The following is a 22951-nucleotide window of genomic DNA, read 5'->3' as shown; positions in this document are numbered from 1 at the left end:
AGCTCCTTCTCAGTAGTGGTGTGGTTCAGTTGGGCTCCATTTAGTGTCTTACTAGCATAGTAGACCACATGAAAGCTATTAGACTTTCACTGCCCAAGAACTGCTCCCACTGCATAATCACTTGCATCACACATCATCTCAAAAGGTTCTCTCCAATCAGGTGCCTTAATAACTGGTGCGGTGATTAAACTCTTCTTGAGAGTCTCGAATGCTGCCAAGCATTCATCATCAAATTTGAAAGGCATATCTTTCTCGAGCAAGTTGCACAACGGCTTAGATATTTTAGAGAAGTCCTTGATGAAATGCCTATAAAAACCCGCATGACCAAGAAAGCTACGGATTCCTTTCACAGAAATAGGTGGCGGAAGATTTTCAATGACGCCCACCTTGGCTTTATCTACCTCAAGACCTTTACTGGAGACCTTATGCCCAAGAATGATGCCTTGCTGCACCATAAAGTGACATTTTTCCCAATTGAGCACTAGATTGGTTTCCACACACCTTTTGAGCACCAAATGGAGATTATTCAAGGATTCATCATACGAATGTCCAAAGACGGAGAAGTTGTCCATGAACACTCGGCATTATTTCCAATCATATCAGAGAATATAGCCATCATGCATCTCTGAAAAGTGGCAGGTGCACCACATAAGCCAAAAGAAACTCTGCAAAAAGCAAACGTGCCAAATGGACAAGTGAAAGTAGTCTTCTCTTGATCTTCTGGTGCAATGCTAATCTGATTATAGCCCGAATAGCCATCCAGAAGACAATAATACTCATGACCAGCCAACCTGTCAAGCATCTGATCAATAAATGGAAGAGGGAAGTGATCCTTCCTCGTGGCTTTATTCAACTTTCTGTAGTCCATGCATACCCTCCATCATGTGACTGTTCGAGTGGGGATGAGCTCGTTCTTCTCATTTGCTACCACAGTAATACCTCCTTTCTTAGGTACACATTGCACGGGGCTCACCCAAGAACTTTCAGAAATAGGATATATAATTCCTGCATCCAGCCACTTTAGAATTTCTTTCTTTACCACTTCTTTCATGATAGGATTAAGCCTTCGCTGTTGCTCAATAGTTGGCTTGCTACCTTCCTCTAGCAGAATTTTATGCATGCAGTACGAAGGGCTGATCCCTTTTATATCTGCTATAGTACATCCAATGGCCGATTTGAATTCTCTTAGAATCCTTAAGAGCTTGTCCTCGTCACTACCTGAAAGGTCAGATGCAATTATAACAGGCAAAGTAGATGCATCACCTAAAAAAGCATACCTCAAGTGTTCAGGCAATGGTTTAAGCTCCAAAGTAGGTGCTTCCTCAATAGATGGTTTGAGCTTTCCCTCAGCATTCTTGAGATCAGTATTTCCCAGAGATTCAAATGGCATGTCTAGCTTTCGTTTCCAAGGAGAATCATTCAGATATTGTAACTGCTCATTGCCTTCGTCATCTTCCCTGTCAAAATCCCCCAATAAGGCTTTTTCTAAGGCATCAAACCTTAGCACATGATCAAGTTCAAAAATAACTGCAGAATCAATCAAATCCACCATGAAGCACTCCTCATCTTCCGTAGGGAATTTTATCACATTGAACACATTGAATGTCACATCTTGATCCTGCACCCTCATAGTGAGTTCACCTTTTTGCACACCTATCAAGGTACGGCCTGTAGCCAAGAAAGGTCTTCCCAAGATTATGGGAATCTTCTTATCTTCCTCGAAATCCAGAATGACAAAATCTGCAGGAAATATGAGCTTGTCCACTTTTACTAGCACGTCCTCCACGATGCCTCGTGGATATGTAATCGAACGATCAGCCAATTGTAGAGACATGTAGGTGGGCTTCGGATCAGGCAAATTCAGCTTTTTGAAGATAGACAATGGCATCAGATTGATGCTTGCTCCCAAATCACAAAGACACTTGGCAAATGACAACTTGCCAATGGTGCAAGGAATGGTGAAGCTACCTGGATCCTTAAGCTTTGGAGGTAACTTTTGTTGCAGCACGGCACTGCACTCTTCCGTCAAAGCAACGGTATCAAGATCATCCAATTTCACCTTCCTTGAAAGAATACCTTTCATGAATTTTGCATAACTAGGCATTTGCTCTAGAGCCTCAGCGAAAGGTATGTTGTCTCTTCCAGCTTTTGTTTTTGCAATAGCTTAGGAAAAGGTGGCGGTGGATAGAGTTGTTTCTCCCATGTATTACCCTCAGGCAGAGTGTGTTCAACAATAGTCTTCCTTGATTCCCCCTCTTTCTCCTTTTGCTTTTCTTCTTCATCTATAACTTCAACTTCTCCATCTTTTGCTTTTTCAGCATCAGCAACTTTTCCAGACCTTAAGGTGACAACTTTGACTTACTCTTTAGCTTCCTTCCTGCCTGGTACTTCAGTATTACTGGGAAGTGTGCCAGGTTGACGTTAGAGCAAGGCATTGGCTATTTATCCAATTTAATTTTCCAAGGTCTTGATAGAAATAGCCTGACTTTTGCACAACAGCTTAACCTCCTCAAAATCAGTACTAGAAGGTGGAGCAACGCCTCCTTGTTGAGAATATGATTGCCTTTGAGCAAATTGCTGAGGTTGCTAGAATCCAGGTGGATTAAACTGTTTACTTACAGCTTGTTGATATGGTTGCTGAACAGAATTCCGATTATTGCTCTAGCTGAAATTGGGATGATTTCTGTTATTAGGATACTAAGTAGCGGGCACAGGCTGCTGCGGTCGCTGAAAATTGTTCACATACTGAATAGATTCATTAACAATAGAACACTTATCCATAGCATGAGAGCCTGCACAAAGCTCAAAGATACTAGCTATTTGATTTACTCCATAGTTGGCTAAAGAATCGACCTTCATAGACAGCGCCTAAAGCTGCGCTGTAATAGATGTAGCTGCATCAACTTCCAGAATACCTGCTACCTTCCCAGGCATTATCCTTTGAGTCGGGTTTTGATACTCTTTTGCAGCCATAGTTTCAATGAGATTATAGGCCTCAGTATAGCTTTTGGCCCACAAGGCGCCTCCAGAAGCTGCATCGAGCATGTGCCTAGATTGGGCCCCTAAACTATTGTAGAAACCAGTGACCACCATCCAGTTAGGCATACCATGATGTGGACACTTTCTTAACATCTCCTTGTAGCGCTCCCAAGCTTCGCACATAGATTCTCCTTGTTGCTGCGCAAACTGAGTAAGAGTACTCCTCATAGTTACAGTCTTGGCCATTGGATAGAACTTCACCAGAAACTTTTGCGCAAGATCTTCCCAAGTAGTGATGGACCCAGCTGGTAAAGAATATAACCAGTCCTTAGCTTTGTCCCTCAGAGAGAATGGGAAAAGCCTTAGCTTGATAGCCTCATCAGTAACACCATTATATTTGAAAGTACTACGGATCTCGATAAAATTCCTGATATGCATGTTGGGTTCTTCAGTCGTAGCACCTCCGAAAGAAACAGAATTCTGTACCATCTGAATAGTGCCCGACTTGATTTCAAAAGTATTGGCCTGAATAGCCGGATGAATGATGCTTGACTGAATGTCATCAATTTTAGGCCGAGAAAAGTCCATAAGAGCTGGATCAGCTTGAACTACACGATCACCCATTGTTACAGGTTCTTTCTTTTCACTCTCTTTATCCGAATCTTCAAAAACTATCTTCTCCGGAAAGTCAAGAGTTGTATCTGTCTCCTCAGCTTTATCCAGATTCCTCTTGTGAGTGCGAGAACGTGTTTGCATAAACACTCGCTAGAGTACCTGAAACATAACCGGAAGCAGTAAGTAACAAGTCTTAATCAATGAGTGCTAATGACCACTGATGGCAAGTACATAAACTAAATAAATTAACACCGAGTCCCCGGCAGCGGCGCCAAAAACTTATTAGGCATAAAGCATGCGCTAAATAATTCACACAAGTATACGCGTTTGCAAGTAATATAGAATGATTTCTAGTTTGTTCCCACAGAGACTCTGATTAATTATATCTAATTAACAATTACTCACCAATGTATGGTTACTCTTCAATGTCAAGACAATAACAATTAAGGTTGATTAACTAATATTAACTACGAGAATTAAACACTTAAATTAATAGTATTAAACACACATGAGATCATAACTTCATTACTACTTCATTCAATAGTTATTGTTATTACCCTTAGCATGTAATGGTGATTATATTAATCGAACAACACGAAGCTGATAGACGCCAACTTTCGTTGTACGAATACCATTCTACCAAGAATCCACAATTAAGATTGAAGTTGAATAGGCATCTATTATGTTGAGACCCTATATGTCTACAGAATTTGACAACATAACGATTTAAGTGCGAATTATTCATTACGATTACACAGGGCAAGTAAAACGGTTAGAGTTACCCACTAATCATGCATACAATACATGAACCTATGCTAGCATGGCAATTTCTAAATCTCAAGATTCACTATCGCTTCACAAGAGATTAACAGGCTATCTTACATGTTCGCGATGCACATAAGACGAATAAGCACAACCTATGCTAGATATCATACAATCACCACATACCAAGGTATTAAATAATTAACTAAAAAAATCCATAGTATATCCACTATGATCTCATGATTACGATTAGCCCATAATAGAACTCATCGTTACCATGAGTTCATATGAAAATATGATAAAAACACAACGAGATAAACTAATAAAAATGCTTAATAAATAATGAAGTACATAACAAGAGTATTAAGGTTCAAGGCATAAAGAAAACTAGCATCCACTGTTACAATGAATTAAATGAATCACAAGATAAGCGTATGCTTCATCTTCTTCATTGTTGCGTGCTAAAACGGTCTTTTTGATCTTCTTGCCTTCGCTCCTTGTTACTTGTTGTCGAAAACATCTTCCAAGATTGTTTATATAATAGCCCAAAAGAACCAGCGCTAACAGAAGCCCAATAGAACTCGAATTCTAAAAATCAGATTCTGAAAATCCACACACAGGCGGCCGCCTCCTTCTTCCAGGCGGGCGCCTGCTACCAGGCGGTCGACTGCTCTCATCAGGGGCGCCTGCAACCAGGCGGTCGCCTGCTCTCATCAGGCGGGCGCCTGCAACCCTTCTGGAAAAATTTATTATTTTACTTCTGTTTTTGCTGAATTCTTCGCACATCAACTCGGGACTGACTCCAAGCACTTCCTTAAGCTTATTTTGATGAAATCCACCTATCTAAGCAAGTTATACCCTGAAATGTAAAAACACTCGAAAACGCGTCAAATACACAAAATACTCGAGTTCAAGACACCAATTCAAGCCGTTGTGAGATGCTCTAGGTGGTATAAAATGCCACTTATCACACGTCTTCCAAGATTGTTTATATAATAGCCCAAAAGAACCAGTGCTAACAGAAGCCCAATAGAACTCGAATTATAAAAATCAGATTCTGAAAATTCGCACCCAAGCGGCCGCCTCCTTCCTCCAGGAGGGCGCCTGCTACCAGGCGGTCGCCTGCTCTCATCAGACGGGCGCCTGCAACCCTTCTGGAAAAAAATATTATTTTGCTTCTGTTTTTGCTGAATTCTTCGCACATCAACCCGGGACTGACTCCAAGCACTTCCTTAATCTTAATTTTGATGAAATCCACCTATCTAAGCAAGTTATACCCTGAAATGCAAAAACACTCGAAAACGCGTCAGATACACAAAATACTCGAGTTCAAGACACCAATTTAAGCCGTTATGAGACGCTCTAACTGGTATAAAATGTCACTTATCATTTTAAGCTGAGCAGCTATAGCGGTAGCTGCATCTACCTCCAGAATTCCCGCTACTTTGTCTTGAGTTAGTCTCTAAGAAGGGTTCTGGTATTCATTAGCAGCCATCAGTTCAATCAAATCATAAGCTTCATTATAGCTCTTATCCCATAAGGCTCCACCTGATGCTGCATCAAGCATAGGTCTAGAAGTCGCACCCAAACCATTATAAAAACAGTTAATGATCATCCAGTCAGGCATCCCATGATGAGGACACTTTCTCAGCATCTCCTTATAACGATCCCAAGCTTCACACAAAGATTCTCCCGATTGCTGCGCAAATTGAGTAAGAGCATTCCTGATTGCAGCTATCTTCGCCATAGGGAATAATTTAGTGAAAAACTTCTAAGCAAGATCTTCTCACTTGGTGATAGAGCATGATGGTAGAGAATGCAACCAACACTTAGCTTATCCCTCAGAGAGAATGGGAAAAGCCTCAACTTAATAGTATCTTCAGAGACATTGTTGAATTTTAAATTATCACAAATCTCGATGAAATCTCTAATATGCATATTGGGATCTTCTGTCGAAAAACCCCCAAACTGGACCGACATCTGCACCATCTGAATCGTGCTAGCCTTGATTTCAAAAGTGTTAGCCGCGATGGCTGGTCTGACAATGCTAGACTAAATATCATTGATTTTCGGCTGAGAGTAATCCATCAAAGCCTTTGTATTTGCTTCTGCTTAACCCATTACAACAAGAGCTTTTTATTCAACTTTCTCCTCTTCTAAAAGAACTTCTTCCTCCGCTAAAACTTCTTCCTCCTCTTTATCCAGTGTTCTCTTTTGAGATCGAGAACGCGTTAGCATAAACGCTCTCTAGAGTACCTGAAAAAGCAACAAGTAAACAAGTAAGTAAAATATCTGAGTCAGTGAAATTTAACGACCAATAATGTCAAGCACATAAACTAAAAATTAACACCGAGTCCCCGGCAGCGGCGCCAAAAACTTGTTCGGACGAAAACACGCGCTAATATTCACGCAAGTATACGTGATCACAAATAATATAGAATTAATTCTAGTTCATTCCCACAGAGACTGGTTTAGGTTAATTTCAATCAATGTACTTATACAACAATGGTATGGTTATTATTCAATGCTAAGTTGATAACAAGTTGAGATTGTTTATTGCTACGATATTATACTAACTAATATTAACTAAGAGAATTAAGGTTTGATTTACTTATATAACACAAACATGGGATTCTAACTTCATTACTGCTTCATTCAATAGCCTTTTGTTCTTAACCTTAGCATGCAATGATGATGACAACTAATCAGATAACACGAAACTAGTAAACGCCAACTTTCGTTGTATGAATACCCTACTACTAGACATCCACAAAAAAGATAATAGACACCACTTATATTGAGACACCATATGTCTATAGAATTTGACAACATAACGGTTTAATGCGCAAGTTATCTATTGTGATTACTGTTGGGTCCCAATGTGTTTGTAGAAGGGGGGTTGAATACAAACAGTACCGAATAATCGAATTAAATGCGGAATAAAAAATGTGAAACAAAATTCAAGTTAAATAAAAATATTATTAAACTTGAAATGTGTTACAACAACTGTATCGATTACAAGGAATTAATCTCAAATCAATTATCACAAATCTAGAATAAATTCGACATGAACTTTTTCTATTTTTGCAATAATTAGAATCAAATGCTAAACGCGATTTGAGATTAAGTTCTAGGGATTTTGATCCGCTAGATTGTTACACAAGAACAAGATAAATAATTCTAGTGGTTTGAATTTAACATTAACAAACTAGAATTTTGATCTTGATGTAAGCAGAGAAGAAAATTAAATGTTTCAAGGCGGCTGCTTTCTTGTTCTTGAATGTTTTTCGGATGGATGATTGACTTCTGTTGCTTCTGTTGTTTAAATAATAAAACAACCATCTGATTTGTTGGCAAGACAATCCTTTTAACTCAGCAAGACAATCCATTGAACTAGCAAGACAATCCATTGAGCTAGCAAGACTTTCGGTGAGACTATTGATTGAACTAGCAAGACAATCAGAATGAACTAGCATGACAATCAGAATGAACTAGCAAGACAATCCTTCTCCTAGTGTAACTTTCGGTGAGACTATTGAAAATGGCCTAGCATGACAATCGGTATGACAATCCTGATTGTCATGCTAGTTCATTTTCAATTGTCTTGCTGATTTAATGCAGATTTTAATCCAATTTAAATTCTGAAAATTCCTAAAATTAATTCAGAATTAATTAATCAATTAATTCAATTAATAAATAAATTATTCTTCGCAGATATAATTTATTTTCTTAATTAAATTAGATGACTTAATTAATTAATAGAGAATTAATTCTAGTCTTCAACAGCACCCATCCTTCTGCAGATCTTCTGAAAATCACTGAAAATTATGAATCAATTCCACCACTTCAATGTTGACACTCGATGTACTGTCTGGTTCATGAGTGACTAACTTCCGTGACGTTTCTTCATGTCTTGACTTTGACACTTTGATTTTCTTCAGATTAAATCCTTGTAATTAATGATACTCTGACGAGATCTCTGTCACTTGATTAAATCCACGATCTTGATTTATATCACTGAGGCATGATCAACTTCTTGAACTTCTTCCAGTGAATTAACTCCTCGAGTCTGTAGATGAACCTTGTTTCTGAATCCTTTGACAGATATTACTTTGCGAGATCTCTCTGACGGTCGATCCACTATTTACTTATTATATTCTTATTTGAGTTGAGTTGAATCCTCGAATATACAAATAGGCCTATGACATATGACTTACAATCTCCCCCTATTTGTTTGTTAAACAATAACACACAAATACCTAGAGGATAACTCAACTAAAAAATAAGAAAAAGATATAAACATACATGCAAAGTAAATAGTAGAAAAGTTCTGGATGAGATTTAACATTTTCCAGATTCCAAGTAGATGTTCCTCTAGACTGAACATATCTTCAAGTAGTTCCATCTTCATTTGTACAACCACATTTCCTGTTGAGAAGCCCATATCTCTTGCTTCTCCCCCTATGAGAATCAACTGATTAAAGAAGATCACCTTCGTTTTACCACCTCTCCCGTACAATAGGATCCGCAGATAAAAACCAATGGTACTCCCCTAACAGCTTCTTCCCTTACTAGGAAATCACCTTGTGTTTACCACCTCTCCCGTATAATAGGATCCGCAGATAAAAACAACAATGGTGTGGTGTAGTGTACATTTTTAGGATCTTTTTCTTCCTCCCTGCTATTTCTCCCCCTTAGTTGAGGAATCCTCCAAACTATTACTTAAGCTTTTATCTCCCCCTTAAAGAAAGAATGTATGCCGTCGTCTGAAGGAGTTCTCATATTTCACTTGGTTGGAAAAGAAATAACAAGTAGTTTCTCTTTCTTCCTCACTGTGAGTGTGTGATTGTGTTTAGTGTACCTCACATGAGTTTCACTCTTCTCTCCACTCGTGTTTACACTCATTCTCACAAGTGTATCACTCTTCTCTCATAGCTCCATAATCCAGCTGTACCTGCAAGGAAAATCACCTTAGCCATCCTTAAGGAGGTCACAGGTGGTGCAATGGGAGTTCACAAATCCCCATCCTTGTTAAACTCGTCAGATGAATCTGAGTCATAATTTACAAGTTAATAGTTTCCCTTTTAGGGTTCCAGATTTGAATTCTGGGAAGGTAAACAATGATCCAAAGATTTTAGCATAAAGATCAAGGTTCCCTTCTAATGTCTGTGAAGACATTTCCTTGTGACTCATCAGGTAATATCTGAATCATTGTCAACAAGTTGCCGATCTGCACCTATGTCAGATCCACTATCCGCAGATGCATCCAGGGGATTTAAGCCTGGGGAGGTAGATACTGACCACTGACATATGGCTTTTGGATCAGTATCCTCTCCTAACACCTGTAAAGGCAATTGGTCCACTAACGAACCTTGAACAATCGAATCTGACCTTAAAATGGTCGAAACTCTTGTTTCCGTCAACTCATCCTTTGTGTGTGTAACCTCTTCTTGTGCATCAAGAATTGTTTATGTTTGAAGTGGTGACACTACATCGGATACCTTGGCTGACAGGCAAAATTCAATAGATGCACCCTGTTGAGAGAATGAATCTAGTAACTGTTTTTGTGCCTTTTCAGCCATTACATCTTTTTGAGAAGATGTATGGGGGCTAGCAGTTGTCTCGGTTTAAATACTACTCATCTATGTAGGAGACAGAGCTACTGGGTTGACTACAGAACCTTCCTTATATGGTGCACTAAGGCACTATCTCCCTCACGCTCATTCATACTACATTTAGTGGTAAGAGAGTGTTGGTTGGTTCTGTTTCTGTGTTTGTCTTTACAGTCTGGGATAGACGTTGTGGGTTTTCAACCTCATGACTGTCAATGAAAGAAAGTCATTGGAGACTGAACCTGTAACACAGAATATATGGTAATAGAGAGAAAGTGATTTACAATAGTGATTTCAAAAGATTTTACACGAAATAAGAAATCACTAATGTAGAAAGAAGTTTAATTTTTGTTTTTCAAAATGAATGAGTTTTTGATAAAACATTGATCACTTAGGGTAAAGTCTAAGTAATTCTCATTCATGTCAAAAGCTTACAAATATCTGCAACATAATGTTAACAACATATCATTGACCGATACTTGTCAAGTACTTTAGATACTAATTGTTATGTTGCATAATCAATATACCACTGCACATATAAAACAATATGATTGTGCCTAGTGATAAAATAGTTATAAATATGACGACTCTACTAGTTCATATAAAATTATAACTTCTGTTAGAGTGCAATACCATGTCCTTGACGATTGCTTGAGCAGTATACTAGTTCATACCAACCTGAAGTGAGATTGTGAAGAAGAAATTGCATAGTCCAATAGATCTGCAGCTGCAAAGTCCATGAACTGTGGTGCATTGACTTCCTCTTTTGACTCACCAAACAGGAGTACACTTGTACACATCTTACTAGAGTACAATTCCAAGTGTAATGTGCAGCAGGTGTCTGATATGTCGTAATATTCTCAAGTCTCGTCACTGGTGCTATATGTTAGATACTGCTTCCTGATAATAACCTAGCACAATATACAAAATTACAATGATAACATTCCCAGCTTGCAAACAGCCATATCCCTCGGATAAACCTTTGTTGTTATCTCCAAAGGTAATCAGGGGGCCAGCTTTCTCAATCCACATTTGATAGTAGGGCTCTATCTCCGGTCATATGTCTTGATGATCCACTGTCAAGAATCCACACTACCGGTTACACCTGTTTAATGCCCTGCACTACAAATGGATTAGACCTTCTTCGGAACCCAAACTTGGTTGGGCCTGGCATACTTGTAGAACTGTCCTTTGTCAGGCAAAACAACATTTTTAATTTTAATGGTCTCAACATCCTCAATGACTGAACATTTGACCTTGTAAACAGCCTTAACAAATTTCTGTTTAAGCTTAGGCACAAATGTCTTCTTTCTAGCCTTAGAAGGACTAGCAGTCTTAGACCTATCATGCTTCTTGTTATTCACATGCTGACGAGGAGTAGTCTTATCATTAGACACATGCTTACCATTAAAATAAGCATACATCATATTAAAAGCACAAGACATACAATTAGCAACACTACATGCTTTATGAGAGTGATTAACAGCAGGTAATTTATGCATGGTAGACATGGCATTATTGTTTTCCAACTCATGTGTGTCTGAGTTAGTCTCAGTTGCTTTCACAACTTTGACTGGAACTTTCGACTCACTTGACTTGGAAACAATCTTCTCATAAGCATGATCCTCAGCACGTATTTCTTCTTGAATAACATAAGAGGTCGCATCAAATGGTTCAGCAATTGATGCTTTATAGAGGGGTTCATCAACACCCTTAAGCACATGTGGTACTTCTCTCCCTTTAGCACAGACATGAGGAGGGGAGTTTATGCCTAATTCTCCAATAGCAGCATTGTAATCATAACCTATTCCAGATGTTTGATTAACAGCTTGCTTACTGTAGAACTCTTTAGCCTTCGAACAAGAATTGAAGTAGGCTCTAACCTTAGTCTCAAGACCGGTGATCTTGTCTTTGAGAATAGTTTCATGTTTTCTATAACAGTCAACTCTATTCTCTAGAAAAGATACCTGTTCTTTTAATTTGTCTTGATTAATGTGCACAAGTCTTAATTCATTGACCTCTTTCTCAAGGTCTGTGATCTTTAAACTTAACAGTTCATTATCACGACGTGCACAATCTAAGTTACCTCTTAGATGATAAACCATTTCGGCATCAGAAAGTTTTACCTCTATTCTTGACGATGAAGCTTTTCCATCAATAGCCATAAGAGCAAGATTTCCTTCATCTTCATCTTCACTGTCAGTATCATCCCAGCTTCTTCCCTTTGCCAGATAAGCCCTTTCAGAGTTCTTTCTTACTTGCTTTGGCTTCCTACATTATGTGGCAAAGTGTCCCAACTCATTGCAGTTATAGCATCTAATGGTGCTTCGATCAACCATCCCTGTTTTGTACCCACCACTGCTGGTGTTAGAGGATGAAGATCCACCTTTCTGGAATTTGTTGTAGTTGGACTTGTACTTAAGCTTGGGATTCCTCCTGAATCTGACATGGGAGAATCTCTTGACAATTTGGGCCATTGATTCATCTTCCAATTGCTCCAGCTCTTCCAAGGAATAAAAATCATCACTTGATTGATTTGTAGTAGGAGGATCATATTCTGCTACTAACTCATTTTCCTCACCCTTGGAAAACTGTACCATTCTTTCTAACTGTTGAGATTGTTGTTGTTGTTGACCTTCAGCTACAAGTGCAGTAGATGTGCTGACCATTCTATCCTTCCCGTAGACTTCCTTCCGTTGAATCTGCTCCAACTCATAGGTTTTTAACATTCCATAGAGCCTGTCCAAAGAAATCTCACTCAGATCTCTAGCTTCTCTAATGGCAGTGATTCTATGTTCAAGATGAGCTGGCAGTGTTAAAAGGAACTTTTTGTTGACCTCCCTGATTGAATAATACTTTCCATTGATGTTCAGGTTGTTGATCAACGCATTGTACCTCTCAAACACTTCAGTAATTCCTTCTCCTGGATTTGATTTGAAATGTTCATATTCAGAGGTTAGGATTTCCAACTTGTTCTCCCTAACTTCCTCTGTGCCTTCATTAATCACCTCAATAGTTTCCCACATGTGTTTGGAATTTTTACAGTTCATCACATGTCTGTTCATCAAGGGATCAAGGGAATCAATTAATATTAATTGAAGGCTGGCATCCAAGAAGGCTTCTTCCTTCTCAGCAGGAGTAAAATCTTCAGGCTCTTTTGGATAGGTTCTAGCTTCAGTAGTCACCACACCATCTATTATTACCTCCGGTTCAATAACCATCGGAGTTTTTATACCCTTCTTTAACAAGTTTGAATATTTGGGATTTGCAACTTGTAAAAATAATAGCATCTTCTTCTTCCATATGATATAATTCTCTTTATCAAATTGTGGAATTTTAACGGTTCCAACTTTATGTGAAGTCATTATGAATTTTTGAATAAATAAAAATTCAAGGAGTTGAAAAATCACAAAAGTCTAGGATCTTGATTTGTTCGTTAATCAGAAGGCTCTGATACCAATTGTTGGGTCCCAATGTGTTTGTAGAAGGGGGGGTTGAATACAAACAGTACCGAATAATCGAATTAAATGCGGAATAAAAAATGTGAAACAAAATTCAAGTTAAATAAAAATATTATTAAACTTGAAATGTGTTACAACAACTGTATCGATTACAAGGAATTAATCTCAAATCAATTATCACAAATCTAGAATAAATTCGACATGAACTTTTTCTATTTTTGCAATAATTAGAATCAAATGCTAAACGCGATTTGAGATTAAGTTCTAGGGATTTTGATCCGCTAGATTGTTACACAAGAACAAGATAAATAATTCTAGTGGTTTGAATTTAACATTAACAAACTAGAATTTTGATCTTGATGTAAGCAGAGAAGAAAATTAAATGTTTCAAGGCGGCTGCTTTCTTGTTCTTGAATGTTTTTTGGATGGATGATTGACTTCTGTTGCTTCTGTTGTTTAAATAATAAAACAACCATCTGATTTGTTGGCAAGACAATCCTTTTAGCTCAGCAAGACAATCCATTGAACTAGCAAGACAATCCATTGAGCTAGCAAGACTTTCGGTGAGACTATTGATTGAACTAGCAAGACAATCAGAATGAACTAGCATGACAATCAGAATGAACTAGCAAGACAATCCTTCTCCTAGTGTAACTTTCGGTGAGACTATTGAAAATGGCCTAGCATGACAATCGGTATGACAATCCTGATTGTCATGCTAGTTCATTTTCAATTGTCTTGCTGATTTAATGCAGATTTTAATCCAATTTAAATTCTGAAAATTCCTAAAATTAATTCAGAATTAATTAATCAATTAATTCAATTAATAAATAAATTATTCTTCGCAGATATAATTTATTTTCTTAATTAAATTAGATGACTTAATTAATTAATAGAGAATTAATTCTAGTCTTCAACAGCACCCATCCTTCTGCAGATCTTCTGAAAATCACTGAAAATTATGAATCAATTCCACCACTTCAATGTTGACACTCGATGTACTGTCTGGTTCATGAGTGACTAACTTCCGTGACGTTTCTTCATGTCTTGACTTTGACACTTTGATTTTCTTCAGATTAAATCCTTGTAATTAATGATACTCTGACGAGATCTCTGTCACTTGATTAAATCCACGATCTTGATTTATATCACTGAGGCATGATCAACTTCTTGAACTTCTTCCAGTGAATTAACTCCTCGAGTCTGTAGATGAACCTTGTTTCTGAATCCTTTGACAGATATTACTTTGCGAGATCTCTCTGACGGTCAATCCACTATTTACTTATTATATTCTTATTTGAGTTGAGTTGAATCCTCGAATATACAAATAGGCCTATGACATATGACTTACAATTACATAGGGTGTAACACCTTCGAGACCCAGGGTATAATCTGGGGGTTACTAGCTAATCACCCAACATGTACAATCTGATTATCAAATAATAAAGAAATGAATCTAAACCCCTTTAACACTAACCAGGATCTTTTTAGGTTGAAGTATGAAAACAAGAACCACTAACTATTTTATAACAAACCAAATTCAAAATCTTACAAACTCTCTTTATTACAAACCATTGTCTAACCAGTTTTAAACTAAGTTCATCTTTTATTCAAACACACACACTAACTATTTACAATCCACCTGTTCGGGCAACTCAAAGCTCTCTTCCTGGATTGGGATCAATACCTTGGGTATGAGAGGATCCCGAGGCTTGACCCGCTTCTTTACCACTCGAGTCCTGATGGGTTTCATATTCCTTCTTAACTGAAAACAATAAGGTGAATAACAACAAAAAGGGTGAGCCAAAAATTGCTCAATAAGTCCGTAAAATATAAACAATGTTTAAGCAATTTAAGTGAAACGGTAACCTAGGTATATCTCCAAAGATATAGCCCCGCGAGAATAGAAAGAAGGCTATTACTGGCGAGTACAAACGAACTAAACTGGACACAAATTCGCATCTATATCCTGCTGATCAGCCAGGATACAGTGCAGATCTATATCCCACTATATAGATCCCGTCGGGCACCCAGGCACTACGGCCCATCTCAAGGATCTGGTTATATCCCGGTCCTTAGGATTAAGTAAACTTAATCCCCAAAGTATCATTATCCAGTCCATGGAATAGCAACCGGAACAATCGGTATGCTTTGATATATTCTAATCACCAGAATACATCAATATTTGTGCGTAACAATAGGAATATAAACAATGAATTCAAATGAAAAGGAGAAATCAAGAATCGAAATGAAATATGAACAAGAGAATCAAAAGAGTGCAAGCGTGATAAGAATCTGAAAAAATATCGCTATTCTGAAATTAGAATAGGGAAAAACTTGCCTTTTGCGCGACTCACTGCAAATATATCACCTTCTTCTATCACCGACTCAACCTGCCTTGCTGGCTTAGCTTCTGTTAGAGAAATAGATTGGTTTAGTCCTTTCATACTTCAATTGCGTCTTGAACCGACTTCACATTGTTCCTATTGTCTATCCATGCGCTTATGACTGACTCGTATATTACATATTAGCAAGAAAAACTCGATTAACCACATAATACACATAAGCACATAATCATTTTTATAATTAAAAATAATTTTTAGAATCAAAATCGACTCGCTGATCGCTCAACTGATCATTATCTGACTCGTTTCCTATTTTTCGGAATTTTTAAGACTAGTCTCGGCACGCGAATCGGACTAACGGTCTAATTAATATCAATTAAGTACGGATAATTCAATTTAATATTCAACATAAATAATTATTACTAATTTTTAAACCCTAAAATAATTTTTAAATCATTATTTAAGAAAAATCAGAATTAAAAATGATGTTTCGATAATTTTTGGAATTAAAATGAATTTATTATGATTTATTGAAAATTATTTGATTAATTATCAAAATAATTAATCATTTTTATATAATTAATAATTAATAAATAATTGAGAAAATAATTAAATCTAATTTTTAGAAAATATTTCTGAATTATTTATAATATAAATCAATTAATTAAATAATTAATTAACTAAATTATAAAATAAAAAAACTGATTTTTATAATTAATAAAAATTAAAATTAAATCCAGAAACACTTGTCAGAAAATGAATCCTGATAATAACGGATCAAAGGCGGGTTGAATTTGGGTCAGAAATCTGGTTGCCAAGAACAATCCGGGTCGGGATGAACACACCAGAAAATTCTCAGATTCCAGTGGGTTCCCCTGACTTCGGCAACCTCGATTCAGGCCAAAATCAGTATCGTTTGTACTGATTTTTACAGGGTTTCAACTCAAAATAACATCGTCAATCTTATTCGGGCCAAAACAAACTACAAACGTCACGGAATCACCATCTCCGGCCACAATCGTCATGAACTCCGGTCAAAATACGAAATCACAGAATCGTACATCAAATCAAACGTTCTATAGTGCAAACAGAAGCCAAGAACACATACAATCGAAGCCCTAACATCTTAATAACCAAATATTCACAAAAGAGTTGTGATTTGAAAATTAAACATAAACCCTAATAATCGTGAATCACTATCCAGACATCGTTTATTCAATTAAATACCATGAATCGACTGTAAATCATTTAACAACGCTATATCAATCATCAAAACATCATAATAACCCTGGAATCAAAAAATCCTAATTCGAGTATAAACCCTAGAAATCGAAAATCAAAAACTACGAATCAAAACATGAAATTGATACTAGAAATGGAAAGAACAGATCAAGACCTTCAATTTCAGTACTTGAATCACACGATTTGATGAAAAAATCAGCTGGAAATCCTTGATTGATTCTTCGACCCGACTTGGTTCTACCCGACCCGGTTTGCAGAGAATTTTGATTAATTTCTGATTTTTAATTAATAATTATAGTTAATTAAATAAAAATTAGGCTATTTATAGTAGTAAAATTAATACTCCTAAATAAAATTAAGGCCCTAATTCTACACTTTTTAAAATTAATAAGCCCCTAATTTTATAATTTTTGAATATTAAAATTTAATTTATAAATATTTTATATATGCAATATATATGCCAAAATTTCCCAAAAATTGTGAATAATGCAAAAATACAAAGAAATGGTATAAATAAAAGTCCTATAATTTTATAAAAATAAAAATGTGATTTTTGTGGGGTTTTTAACACCCAATGGGGCCTGGAAAAGTGATTTTTTGCAAAACGAGAAAATTTATAAAATACCTAGATGTTCAGAATAATGCAATGGTAAAAGCCGTTTGATGAAAAATAAGGCCCATTATTTTCTTTGAAATACCTGCTTTAAAATCATGGTTCGGGTCATAAAACATTTGAAATGAAAGCTATAAATGAAAAATAAAGTACCTGGAAAATACCTTAAAAATACCTGGACGACACAGAATGCACATAACACATGGCAATTAGGGTTTGACAGATAATTCCACATAAATGACACATTAACACACATAATTTATTATAAATCTGATATAATACAGATATAAATTTCCCAGACATTACATCCTTCCTCCTTAATAGGATTCTGTCCTCCGAATCTTGCTATGAAAACAAATGAGGATATTTCTCTAACATTTCACTCTCAAGTTCCCAGGTTGATTCTTCAAACATAGGGTTTCTCCATAATACTCGCACTAAAGATACAGACTTATTTCTCAACACTTTCTCTCGCCGATCTAAAATTCTTATTGGATGTTCTACAAAAGACAAATCATGTTGGATATCTATCGGTTCATACTCTATTACATGCCTAAAATCATGATAATATCGCTTAAGCATCGACACGTGAAACACATTGTAAAGCTAATTCGTATGCAACTTTTCCCACTTTCTTCAAAATTTCAAATGGTCTGACGTATCGTGGCTTCAATTTACCCTTGTTGCTAAATCTGGTCAATCCTTTCCATGGCGATATTTTGAGTAACACGTGTTCTCCTTCCTGGTAGTCCATATCCTTCCTTGCTTGATCTGCATATTTGCGTTGCCTGTTTTGTGCTGCATCCAATCATTTTCGAATATGTTAGATCACACACACACTGTAGAGGGGGTGAATACAGTGTATAGTACACTCAAATCGAACTTTAAGAACTTAAGTAACAGAAAACAAACTTTATTGAAACAATAAACTCTGTTACAGTATGGAACTGTTACCTCTCAGTGATGAACAATATCACGAGAGCTGCTAGGGTTACAATGAATAATCTTCTCGAATATATGATAACACTTATAGTGTAAACCCTATGTCTGTGTTTATATACTACACAGTTACAAGATAATCGCTAATTGATATGGAATATAATTCTGCTTCCTAAAATATATCAATCAGATATCTTTTCTTCCAAGTATTCCATTCTTCACGGAATTCCTTCTTCATGCATATCTCTTCTTATATTTATCTTGATCTTCTTTCCTTTAATCAGCTACTGTCCTTCTCTGATCGTCCTTCAGCACTTAAGTTCTGATATCTAACTTCTGATGATTATCTCCTGATAACATAAGTACTGATATCCTTAAGTCCTGACTTCCAGTATAAGTACTGATCAACAGTTAAGTACTGATTTATCCTGTTAAGTAAGATCTGAAATCTAAACATAAATTATATTAGCTATGATATTATCAAATATATCTAACAATCTCCCCCAACTTGTAAATTAGCATAATATACAAGTTTAACATATATTTGATGATGTCAAAAACATTAAGTACAAATGCATGAGAATTAGACTAGATAACTACAACTTACAGTCCTTAAAGCTTTACCAATTTCAACTTCTGATAACAACTTTAGTCTGTACAAATATTAAAATTTAAGCAGTTGTAGATCTTCGACTTGGCTTCATCATTTTCTGATCTCTCTGATGTCAGGAGTTGTTCTGAGATAGTTCTTCAACAAACATTTCTCAGCATATCTGAGTTCATCAATCATTCTCCTTTTGGCATCTTTAAGCTCTGCAGTATCTTCACCGGTTTGAAAGATTGCAGCTCTGAGATCATTGATCTTTGATTTTCTCAACTCCTGATCTAGTCTTATGACATAAGCTTTGTCAGACTCCAGATTGAATTCAAGTCCCTTAATACCAATATATGTTCTGATCTGTACAGTATTAGGCTTCATATCAACAATATCACCATTGTGATCTCTGTACTTTGGAACATATGTGCTGTCAGACTTAACAAAATAAAGCCTTTTCTGTCTCTGAATCTGTTCTTTTAAATAGTTTGCAGCAGTCCCTGTTATTCTGTCATCCACTTGAATTAAGAAAAGTACATGCTCCAATTCTTCAAAATACTTCAATGGAATGGCATTTTGTCTTATATGATAAACCCTACCATCTGTCATGAAATACAACATGATGTATTCTTTCAAGTAGGTATGGTAAACCATCTGTACAGATTCCAGTTAATTCAATCTCTCAGGAGTTGCTCCAATACCTGGTTCACTCAAGGAAGTTGGATCATTGGTAGTGTTGTGTACTCTTCTTTCATCAACACTTCTCAATCCAGTTTTATCTCTTGCTTCCTTTCCAGTAACTACTCTTGCTTCAAAACCACTTGCAGTAGTCTTCAAAGATTGAGTCTGTTTTGCTTTAGTGATTCCTGGTAGGAGTGTCTTTGGTCTATTTTCTGATATCAAGTTAACTTGAGCTGTGTCAGAGGTTACTTGCTTCTTTTGAATATCAGAACTTACAATTTCTTGACTCTGAACAACTTGAGCCATGTCAGAGGTTGTTTTAAGAACTTTTCTTGAAGTCAGAGCAAGATCATCCTTTTTATCAGTAATTTCTTCATCCTCAAGAGGTACATAAACCTTGATAGGTTCACCAACCTTTTCTTTACCCTTAGATCTTGGATCTATCTGTGGTTGTGATCTAGCCAATGTTGCTTCAGTATGTGTCATTTCTTTGATCACAATACCTTTGAGTTTTGGAAGTGGCTTTTTACCAGAAGCTTCAGATTTAGATATTACTTTCTCTGATTTAAGCCTGGCTTCTTCTTCCTTTAAACTTTCCAAGTCCATTCATGGATTTTCTTGAAGAAATAACCGTCTTGACATTTCCTCATCAAGATCTAAAAGTTCATCAGAACTTAACTTTTTACCAGCAGCAGAACTTATTCTTTTCCCAGTATCAGAACTTGTCCTGTGACTAGCTTGTCTTGATGTAAACCTTCTACCTTGACTATGACCGCTACCCATTCCAGAGTATCCTTGGTCATCATTTCCATCATCCTTTCCTTGCAGTGTCTTGTTAGTTTTGCATTTGGACTTAATTACCTTCTCCCCCTTTTTGGCATCAGCAGGTAGTAAAAGAGAGATAAGTAATTCCACTGAGGATTGGATTTCAGTAAGTTGCGATTGCTGAGAAGCTTGATTTGGCAGAATTTCATCAATCTGAGCTTGTTGTTTCTCTTGAGTTTTCTCAATATAAGCAATCCTGTCAATGGTAGGTTGGAAGAACTTTTTCTTATCAATTTTCCAAACTTGTTCCTGTTTGATAAAGTTCTCCTGAATCTTGTGTAGCTCTGCATGAGTAGTTGAATGAAGACCTTGTAGATGTTTAGTACTCAATGCAGTGACTCTAAGCTGGGTTTTAAAATCATCAGAATTTAACATTTCATCAGCTTTAGTCAAGTCCTCAGCAAGATGCTTTTCAGTTGGAACACATGAAACTGAGTTCCATTCCTTAGTCCACTCCTGACCTGCAGGAGTTTCACTCCAAGGTACTGGTGCTTCCCTGGTAATAAACTGCTTAACCAATTCAGACTTAGGAAGAGTCTGTTGAGGAGTATGTCCGGAAGGACCTGCTGCATCAGTATCTACAACATGAGCAGTTGGAGCAGCATCACCAGTATCTCCAGCATGTGCAGCATCAGAACTTACAGAATCAGTATCAACAGTATGAGTAGCAATGGAGGCTTCAGCATCCTCTAATTGCTGATCTTGTTCTAAGTTCTGATCAACAGCCATATCCTGATGCTCACCTAAATTCTGATCATCGGTATCTTGATGCAGAGAAGGTGTTGTTGATAACTCTGGAGTTTGAACAGCATCAGTAACAGGTGTTGTGGAAGGATTATTTGCTGTTGGAGCTTATAAGAGAATTACTGCAGGCACAACCAAGTTTGGAACATCAATATCAGCACTTGTGCCTGGATCAACAGAAGACACAGAGGGTGTGTTAGCCTTTTCAGAAACGGCTTCCTGAGATGGAGTTGATGGAGAAGAAGTGACTGGAGCAAACTCCTTGTCTTGTGAGATCAGAGATTCCTGATCCCCTTCCTTAGCTGCTTCCTCTTCATCATCTGAAACTGGCCTTTTTGCCCTCTGTTTCTTGTATCTCGTTGTTGATTTGGATTCCTTGGGAGTTTCAGGAACTGTCATTCTTCTAAGCCGTTTGAGAAGCCTAGATCCCCCAATTCCAGAATCCTTCTGAGAAGTCACTTTCTCAGCTTCACCTACAACAGGTTCTGAAGAAGGAACCTGTTCCTCAGTATCAGATTCATCTCTCAGTACAGTCCTCCTCCTCTTTTGACGTGTTTGAGGAATAGTTTTTGTTCTCTTTGGCTTAGAGGATGAGGGTTGAACAGTCTGTGAAGTAGAGAGATAGGATTTGAGATATGTCCTGAGGGTAGGTTGAGTAGAATGAGTGGTAGGTGCTGAGGATGATGGTTGTTGGGTGTTTGTGGTTGGTTGGACATCAGAGTAAACAGATCTACAAGTATCAGGATCAGCATTTACTAGGATCTGTTTTACAGACTGAGGAATCTGTAATGGTCTAACCACTTTTTTTCTTAGTATCAGCATTTACCAGATCATTAAAATATCATTTTGCAACTCTAAAAGGTGGGGTTGAGGAACTGACTAATTGAGGTTCATCAGTACAAAAAGTATATAGAAGTTGACAGAATCTAGCAAAATAGACAATATTTCTATCCTCTGTCATCCTATCCCCAATAAAACCAATTATTCCAGTTGCAAAATCAAAATGAGTTTGATGAATAATAGCATACCCTATGTGCTGACTCAGAATTGGGATAGCATCAAAATTCGAACATTTGTTCCCAAAAGCTTTGATGATGCAGTCAAAGAAGAAACTCCATTCTCTTCTGATATTAGCCCTTTTTAACTGCCCAAGCTTTGCCAAACTCTTTTCATATCCCAAATCAGCCATTAACTCCTGAAGTGCTGATTCCTCTGGAGTTGAAAAAGTACAATTTTCTGGGAGATGTAGAGCTTTGCGTATTGTACCAGGAGTGACTATATAAGATGAATCACCCACTTCAAAAACAATACTGGGAGTGCCATGTTTACCACCATCATCAAAGTGCCCAGTCCGCCAAAACGTCAGAACTTGTTGACTCGAAAAGACTTCAGGCTATGTTAATGCATACCCAATCTCACTGTGTGCAAGAAGATCTTGCACAAAATGCAATTCAGATGGAGCTTCAGCATGATCAAGAATTGCAGCATAGTTGTTTGGAACAAACTTAGCTCCATCAATGATTAAATCCTTAGGTGCC

At 37.1% G+C, this 22951-nt stretch overlaps 2 non-coding genes across 2 annotated transcripts; both read left to right on the top strand.

The window, feature by feature from the left end:
• Positions 1–3103: 3103 nt before the first annotated feature.
• Positions 3104–3210, top strand: LOC141694938 (small nucleolar RNA R71). Its single transcript, XR_012564217.1, has one exon. It is a non-coding gene; the product is annotated as a small nucleolar RNA R71 (small nucleolar RNA).
• Positions 3211–5981: 2771 nt separating this feature from the next.
• LOC141694573 (small nucleolar RNA R71) lies at positions 5982–6088 on the top strand. The gene has a single exon (XR_012563863.1). It is a non-coding gene; the product is annotated as a small nucleolar RNA R71 (small nucleolar RNA).
• The last annotated feature ends 16863 nt before the right edge of the window (positions 6089–22951 follow it).

Source organism: Apium graveolens, chromosome 10, assembly GCF_009905375.1.
Source record: "Apium graveolens cultivar Ventura chromosome 10, ASM990537v1, whole genome shotgun sequence".
NCBI classification, from domain to species: Eukaryota; Viridiplantae; Streptophyta; class Magnoliopsida; order Apiales; family Apiaceae; genus Apium; species Apium graveolens.
Note: the sequence above shows the minus strand (reverse complement) of the source record. Positions and strands in the feature narration are given on the sequence as shown.